The sequence below is a fragment of the Lathamus discolor genome, chromosome 6 (assembly GCF_037157495.1).
Source record: "Lathamus discolor isolate bLatDis1 chromosome 6, bLatDis1.hap1, whole genome shotgun sequence".
Taxonomy (NCBI): domain Eukaryota; kingdom Metazoa; phylum Chordata; class Aves; order Psittaciformes; family Psittacidae; genus Lathamus; species Lathamus discolor.
Window position 1 is genome coordinate 25,392,848 of NC_088889.1, and position 9,149 is coordinate 25,401,996.

General features: G+C 39.7%; 1 long non-coding RNA gene across 2 annotated transcripts in view; it reads right to left on the bottom strand.

Moving 5' to 3' along the window:
• LOC136017082 (uncharacterized) overlaps positions 1-8,499 on the bottom strand; it is a 56,459-nt gene extending 47,960 nt beyond the window's left edge. For both annotated transcript variants that reach the window (XR_010613828.1, XR_010613827.1), the window contains exon 1: positions 8,415-8,499. This is a non-coding gene — a long non-coding RNA (uncharacterized LOC136017082). The remainder of the gene's footprint in view (positions 1-8,414) is intronic.
• Positions 8,500-9,149: the final 650 nt, after the last annotated feature.

Here is a 9,149-nt window from a genome sequence, read left to right on the forward strand (position 1 = left end):
CTGAAACAGTTAATTAAATCCATTACTTGGGAATCAATAGAAAAGAAACTGTATCCATTTACTCAATCCAGCAATTTAAATTTCTCAGAGTGCCATGAATAAACTGTGAAAGATATCTTTAAAATAAAGTTATTAGAACTGGTAGTTCTGAACCTGCTGTTGGCAGGAGCCAAACTACCAAAAAATAGCTCGATGCAATAGATTGTAAAGTGTGTCTGCTTGCTGCTGTAGCATTTAAGAATTAAAACAAACAAACAAACAAACTAACTAACTAACAAAAAACTATCAACCTTTAAAACTGAAAACTGTATTTCAACATCAACATTAGAGAATTTTTATTTCTGTGCTAAAGCAGTTCGGAATTTTCAACTGCCATTTTTTACAATAGGTAGCAAATACAGCTGGTTTCCTGAAGGATGAAACTTGTTTCACAGGAACACACACACATACACAATCTAAGTACCATCCTACAAGCCACTGCTGGACTTCTGGGTAATCCTTCATTGCCTGTGATCTGATTCAAGTACTCAACCAAGCACGTGTTGTATTACACTTTGCTTAAATTACATTGTCTTTATTGAGACTTAAGCATGTGCTTAAAGTTGAATATCTGCATTTTAAATAGTGATTACGCATGACACCTACTTGGCAGAAGTTACCCATTTATTTTCAAATATGCCTCACTGCATGTTCCTGAGAACAAGAAGTGTGTTTGTGATTTTAAAAATCCCATCCTAGGCTGAGTAAAATAGGTGAATTTCCCCCATTCGTGGACATTCATGGGGGAAAAATAAAAGCTTATGTTAAAGGCCAAAAGGGTAGGTGAATAAAAGAGCACAGTGTCTCATGCCACCTGTCTCTGCTCATTCTTCCAAGAAGCATGAGTCTGTCTCCTCCTCCGTTCTGCCTGTGGTTTAGGGGCCTTGGTGGCTTCTGCATTCCTCTTCTTCTTTCATGTTGCTCTGACTGTGCTGTCACTTAGCAGAATCCATTTTTTCTATAGTCCAAGCCCAGTAACCCTTGTCGCTGACCTCACCAACCATGTGCTCAGTGTGAGCATGACTCACGGTAGCGATGAGAAATCCTTCTTCTCTCTAATGTGGCCTTCCGAAAGGAAGGGGGGTGGAGAGGGGATAGGGGAGATTCTGATATTTCCAAACTAGCTTGCTGGAAGTATTGTGTCAGTTACGATAATTTGGTGTAGCACATAAATCCTTAGGCTGACTTGCGATTCCCAGCACACCCCTTGTAATCTAATTGGGGAATTGCATTTCTGTCAGTCACATACTCTGGTGGAAATGCAAGAATGTGAGAAAGAATAGGAGTAGGCTAGTACTGAATCAAAACAGATAAAGTCAAATTGCTTGTTGGACTGAAAGACAGGCAAAAGCAGATGAGAATCAAGTTGGTCAGAAACCCACTGCTGCTGCTGATGGCTGTGTGGCTGTGCGAACAGTACACTCAGTCTGTGCGCAAAGGGAACAGGCAGGCACACCAGCAAAAACATGACTAATCTTTATGAAAGAAGATGAAGGCATCAAAATAATACAGTATGCTGCAGCCTGCCGATGGATTTCATAGTGAGGAGAGCACTCTGCAGACAGATCTGGAGATAAAAAATAGCTGGTGCAAAATAAGCCCATGAATAGGTTGGATATGGAGTGGTGCATGGCCTGTGTGGGAGGGAGAGAGCCTGCTCACAGGCTGCCGGCTGTGGACAACACTCTGAATCAGTTCAAGATGGCTACCCAGGGGGAGTACATGGTGGGCCTCTTTTTCCTCTGGAGACTTTTATTTGTTCTCCCTTTCTTGGTGATTTTCTCTAATCTGAAGAACAAGATGTCCTTAACGAAAACAGATGTTTTGCTCCCTTGCATATGGGGAAAAAAATAAAATAAAAATCCTCCAAATAGAATAAACCCAAAGAATGCTGAGACCAAGGATGGGTTTCCACAAAGTCAGGAGAACAAGCACTGACACTCTGACGTGGCTCCTCATTTCCCACCAGCATGCCATGGATGCTGTTGATGCAAAGGTCCACAGTAAGACCTGGGTCTAAGAGCTGGTGAGCAATGCGCCTCTGTAAAGCATAAACACCACACTGAGCTGGCTGCAGCTTTCCTCATCCACGGTCTCCCACTGCGAGATCCTGGTCAATGGCAGTTTTTGTCATTGGCTTCAGCATAACTAGGAATTGGTCCCAGTACTTAATTTAAAGCACAGCACACAAAACCCCAAAATCATAACATCCCTGCTACATTTATAGAGCTGCATAAGCCACTGATTAACAAATGGATGAGATACTGAACTTTGCTTTACCATCTGTCTTTAATTACATAAAATAACTTGAAGCAATTAACAAGAAAGAAACACTATGACACAAATAAATAAATCCTATTGATAGAAACAGATGAGGGAATAGTTAGGATCTTTGAATATATGGATGAAAGTCACTATAGCAGTACAATACACACCCAACGTTATTACAAGTATTATCTAACAGATTTACACTGACATTACAACTATTTTTGAAAAATAACAGTTACCTGTGGAGATGCAGCGAAACAAAAGGAACGCTCTGTGTGTGTAACTAGAAAATAAAATGTGTGGTCCATCCAACAGCTGTGATGTCTAAGTTTTGCCTTTCACAGATAAGAGAATCTAATATCAACAGAAAAATATACAAAACATGAGGTTTCATAACTGCAGACCTAAAACTAGTCCATAAATCTGCATGCTAATAAGTGTTTAGGCACCAGTGGGGATTAGGCTCTTTAACACTTTGCAGGATTTAGGTTCTAAGTCTATTTTTTCAGCATTCAAATATACTTGTTTGCCTTCTCTGTTTAGGCACTTAGAAAAAATGAGTGCTGTACAATAGATATTGAGTGACTGCTGAGTAGATTAAGAACTGACTAACTGATAGATGTCAAAAAGTATCTGTCAGCTCTGAATGAAAGCTCTGGAGTCAGTTTGCAGAAATGGGTGTTATGCCTGGCAGGCTACAGAGTTGTCCTTAATGGTTGAGAGACAAGTACATACCTAATAAAACAATGCTTAGTAAATTAAGGAGGAAATTGAAATTGGTGGAATGAAAAATAAATTATGAAGATGGAGCAGCCCAAATTTGGTGAGCGAGACCTCTGCAGACATGATGAATTTTAAGTTGTGTGCTAACAGTGGCTTTACTGATGCACTAGAAATTGTATCCCGAGGGTGGTGCTTGAAAAGGCTTTGGTATCACTGTGGGGAAGCAACTGGACACAGGGCTCAGTCTGATGGTGTGAAAGAGGATTAATGTTGTCTTTGAATGAATTAGCAGGGACATAGGAGTTGAGTGTAATGCTGCCTATACGGCAGTGGTGTGTTACCGTGTTTTGACTGCTAAAAATCTTAAAAAGGGTGAGATAAAAGGCAAAAGAACCACTTGCAGATTGGAAAATATGCTTTGTTTCCCTTACCAAAATGACTGGATTACAGTGTATAGTTACCTTCACACCAAGAAAAAACTGTCTTGCATCAGATGAACATATTACAAGAATCAGTGGGTGGAAGTATAAGACAAGCAAATTAGGCAAGCAATGAGACTTGGATTTGTAGCAATAACTGTGATGAACTGCTGAAACAAACTGCCCAAGAAAGTGTTAGTGTACATATCAAAACTGGATCCCTTTCTGGAAAATACGTGTCAGCCAAACAGAAATCATTGGGCTTAGTATATGGGGAATAGGGCAATGCTATAGCCTGTGACACAGAAGAGGTTAGACAGGGTGGGTTAGTGGCCCTTTCTGGCCTCAAAAGTCATAAATCAAGGAAAATTTCTTAAACATTTTAGGCCAAACTCTTCTTCATCCACTAATCCTGAGGAAACATAGAGGCAAATATCACCAGGAGGAGCAAGTGGTGTAGTCTTGGATACTGTCCTGGGTTCAGCAGTAGCAGTCATTATTCTCCTTCTTAGTAGCTGGCGCGGTGCTGTGTTTTTGACTTTCAGCCTGGAACAGTGCTGATAACACCGATTTTTTTAGTTGTTGCTCGGTAATGTTTACTCTGACCAAGGACTTTGTGAGTCTCATGCTCTGCCAGGGAGGAGGGGAAGCTGGGAGGAAGCAGAGACAGGACACCTGACTCAAACTAACCAAAGAGGTATTCCATACCACAGCACATCATGCCCAGTATATAAACTGGGGGCAGTTACCCAGAACGGTTAGATCACTGCTCGGTCAGGCTGGGTATTGGTCGGCGGGTGGTGAGTGGTTGTACTCTCTTCCCTTGTTATTTCCCTTATCATTATTATTATTGGTGATAGCAGTAGTGATTTGTGTTATACCTTAGTTACTGGACTGCTTTTATCTCAACCTGTGGGAGTTACGTTCTTTCAATTCTCCTTCCCATCCCTCTGGGAGTTGGGGGGACGAAGGGAGGGGGGGAGTGAGTGAGTGGCTACATGGTTCTGAGTCACTGGCTGGGCTTCAACCACAACAGATACGATAAAGCATGTTAAACATTTCCTTCATCTTAATATGCAACTTTATACATTCTGTATATTATAGATTTGGGGACCAAGGTCATTATAGATTTGGGGGCCTAGGTCATATAGACCTAGGTCATATAGATTTGGGGACCATGGTCAGCGTGCTCCAAGCAAGGTAACATGCACAGCTAGTGAGTGAAGAGATAAACAGACTGGGTGGGAATGCAGGAGTGTGGATATAGGGAGCACTGAATATGTAATTTGCTACTGTTTCAGGTATTCATGTTGAGAGAAAGAACTTGTTTTGGCACGGAACACTGCCGTGTAGACTGAGATGGGAGAAAGAATGCAAACAAAGGGCAATGATCAATTGCAGTGTTCTCGTAGCTTGTAGAAATGTCCTGTGGGTCACGGCAGGGAATTTTGACAGACATTGTTCTATTTAATATCTCTATGCTCATCTCAAAGTAGAGCTAAACATTTCACATAGTGAAATGTGCTGATGATACTAAACCAGGAAGGAATGCAAACAGGAGACAGCAGAGAAATACTATCAAAGGACAGGCAGATGCTAGAAAGCTGCGTACAAATTCCCCCCAAACAGCTCACACACACACAGAGAAAAGAAGATATATTGGAATGTGTATGCCCTGGCCACCAATAGTGCTGATAGACTTTCAAGGTATAGTGTAAAACAGAAAGATGGGAGTGAGGTATGATTTTGTGTAGTGATAAAAGCTATGCACATATCGATGTCTGTTACAAAGCAGGGACATTATAGTTCGTGTGTAAAGCTCTGTGCCATTACATTAAAATCTGTGTTGAATATTGCCAGCCACTGACTGACTGGAAGGAGTTGGAAAAAATCCCACAAAGATTCAAAGGCTGGAAAAATCACTTTGGGGGGAAAGACTGAGGCTCAAACCCAGCATCTCATTAAGCATAAAGTGCATGAGCTGTGCTGCTGATTTACATCTCCCTTTACAGCCCTGCTAGGTGGCTTTAACAAAGGAACTACAGATCAGCTTAAAGGGTGCACATGTTTAAGCACTTTGTTAGACTGGAGCAGAAGGGGCTTGGTTAGACCTCTGAGGAAATGCGACAAAAGTCTTTGAGCCCTTGGCCACCGAAAGGTTCGTATTAGCTGCATCAAAATCAGCAGGCAGTCATATTTCCATAAGGCTTGACTGCTGCATTCTTATGCGCAGAACAGAGGTCTGCAAAGGCTTAAACTAGGCAGCATCATATAACTAAAAGGGAGGAAGGTAGTGGAATCAAGCCTTCTGGGTGTATTTTTTTCAATGTGAAAATTGGAAGACAGTCAGATGGTCTTTCAAGGGGAGCTCATATTGCTGGGGCTTTGGGATAGATAGGTTTGACTAAAGCACTGGAGAATGCCTATAAAGCACAGCTTTATGTCTTTGAAAGGCTGGGAGTCCTTCCTTATTCCAAGAATTCCTGATCATATGGAGTTGCCACAAAAACTCCACAATTCAAGGTGGGACACATAGCTCCTTTCTGAGCTCTGAAATCATCTCTGTGACTGTTCATAAAAGAGTTCCTGTGAGGCTGAATTCCTGATGCTAATTTTCAAACCAAGAAAAATTAATCTTTAAATAGGGCTGTGAAATGCTGAACTGGGATCACAGATATGGTGGGAATATCTCTTCTGTGTAACCATTTATTGTGCTTATAACTGAGAATTATCTGAAGTAGAGAGCAGTTCATTCTCTAAGAATGGCATTTTGGGCGAGTTAGTACTTGATCTTTTTGAAAGTCAAGACAAGGTGAATACCCAGCTCCTTAGACTTTTTTAATCATTGCCATAGACTGAGATTGTTCTTTTTTTTTTTTTTTTTTTTTTTTTTTTTTTTAATTTTGCTCAGAAATAGTAGAAAATTATCTCTGGAAAAAATCAACACTTCAGTGTTTCACTTAAATAATTATTCTAGACTTATAGTGCAGTAAATATCACACGATTTTATAATTAGTATTAGTAAATTAGTGTGTAAAAAGAACATCTATTATTTAATTTTATCTTTCAGAAATTTAATAGTGAAAATAGAAGTGTTGACTTTGGCAGGGATTTAATCTTGGAAAGTTAGGGGGAACTCTTCTGGTTTTGACGGGTCAATGCTCATAAGAATTTAATAAAACCCCTGCATAGATTATAAAAAAAGCAACGGGGATCACGATGATTAGGATAGAGCTTCCCTTTACAAATCTTGATTGAACAAATACTTGAAAGCTATGTTTGTCATCACAGGATGGAAGTCAAGAGATGGAGTTAAATTATTGACATAAGCAAATATATAGAGATCCTTCTTTTTCTTCTTTCTAATTGACCTTTATAGTCCAGTTTTATACTGCACTGCTTCATTCACACCCTAGTGCTTTTCTTTTTTTTTGATAAGATGTCTCTATAAGCTAGTTCAAGATTGCAACCCACTCCTCTCCTCATACAGTTACTTAGTTTAAACATTCAGCACTTCGTCCCCTTCGGATGCTGAGTTGCTACAGCACTTGTTAAATTTTTTATGTGTAGTACAGTACAAAAGCTACCAAAAGAGGGCAACATATGAGCCAACAATAAGAAATGTATCCTGACAAGTTTACAGTTGTGCATTTGTGACACCCTTCCCCCTTTCTTTTTGATAGAACAAGAAATGTTAGCAGAGCTGGTCAGGAAACAGAATCTCCATTCTATGAGAAATACCAGTATTTGGGAAAAAAGTGAAGGTGCTGAAGTTTTCATGGATTAAAAATTCAGAGAAAATATATTTGACATAATGGAAGTGTTCCATAAGTGTCAAATCATTCTCACAGCAGAAAGCCAAAAGTTGCAGTGACAATAAAATATTTAATTTAGTAGGCAAAATATTAAATACATGAATGTTATAAAGTTCAAAACAAAATTAAATGCAACAGTGAACAACTTCAATGTTTTCACTTTATGGAAAACAATGCTTTAAATATTATTGAATGTAAATATTGTTTTAATTTATCTCCACTTAAAACGTTGTCAAGATATGTATACTCTCAAAAAGGCAAGCTGATTAAGACCAGGTTGTATTTCCTGAAAGAATGTTTCCTCTGTACATTGTTTAATTACATTTTCTCTTGGTGAAATGCCTGAGAGAATTTCAAAATACTCTTAATAATCCTGCTAAAGACTAAGGTAAATCGATCACACCCCAGGACCGTCCCTGAAGCCGTGTTTGTGAAGCTAGACGAGGCGCTGTCCCATACGCCCTGTGAGCTTAAGCACTAGTATACCCTGGACAACACCAAATGTGCACCCGCTGGCAAACAGTTTATTATAAACAAAAGTTTTCTCAAAGTATTCAATATTACCCCAAGGAGTTAGTCTTGTACACGTGCCAGCATGGCAATGGACACAGTAAGCAAATATAATCTACCTCACTTAGGGTAAATAGTTGGTTATGAACCTTTGGAGCGCTCTTTAATTCTTTGTACACTTCTGTGGTGAGAATCAGAGGAAAGGCAGTGGAGATGTAAAGAATGGAGGGTGATTTTTTCTTATCAGCAGTCCAGATAGGCTAGCTGCCAGTCAAATTAAAAACCTCGCTGGAGGAAATGAATGAAGGCCAGTAGGTGTAGAAATGTGCTGTTTATACAGCTGCACCAAGTTCTGCTAATGGGAAATGAGAACCAGCCACGTCTTTGTGGAGATGCGCAAAATTCTGTGGCCATATCCAGGAGGCTGACTATGGAATTTAGGGTCCTCAGGCTTTTTTGCTTAGTTTTTTTTTTTTTTTTTTCCTTTTATTTGTCTCATGTCTTTTTTCGAGACTAACTTCTGCTTTCTGCTTGGTTCTATTATGGCTTAAAATGCTGGAATATTAGGGAAGGAGAGGTGTGCAGATCTACTGTCTATCTGGAGGGCAATGAAACATTTGGAAAGCTTGGAAGTACTCACCTATCTTGAAGACAGGATGTTCTGCTTGTAGGAGCAATACCTTATCTTCTCTCATTTATCCATGTCCTGCTTTTGCATCTGTATTTCTGTGGATTCCAAAAAATGGAAAGGTTTATTCTTCCTAGCGAGGAACAAGTAGATGTTTCTGTCTGGAGAGTTTCTCCATTGCCTGATCTATCACATGAACAACAACTTCACATAGTTCACCAGATGAAGGGCTACAGAATCATAGGGTATCAAAGATGTTCAGTATAGGTATGACAGCTGTGCATACTATCTGTATGGCTTTATAGAGTGTATCAACTCTAATTACAATGTTTTCAGACACCTCCTGTATTCTGGATATGCAAGAAGATATTTATACTCATCTCTTTGGCCTTCATTTCTTGTACTGATCATCTATTTTTGATTAATGTCTTGATACTCCCTTTCAGGCAACGATGTTACTTTTTGGAGACAAAAGAGGAACAGCTATGGAATTAATTTTAATGGCACTGGGAGGTGTTGTTCATTAGCCAGTGGTGTTTATTTGTAGGAAAAAGGTAAATTGCCTTGCCTACATGTGTCTGACTGCCATCTTATATTGCCACTTTAACCAGCAGTCTAGAGACTGGTGTTTATTCCAGAAAGAATTGGCCCTTGCACACAGACACACTGATTCTCACAAGTGATTCTATGCATGCCCTTGCTTCTCAACTTCTGCCAAATTCAAGCCTAAATTCTAGGAAGCAACAA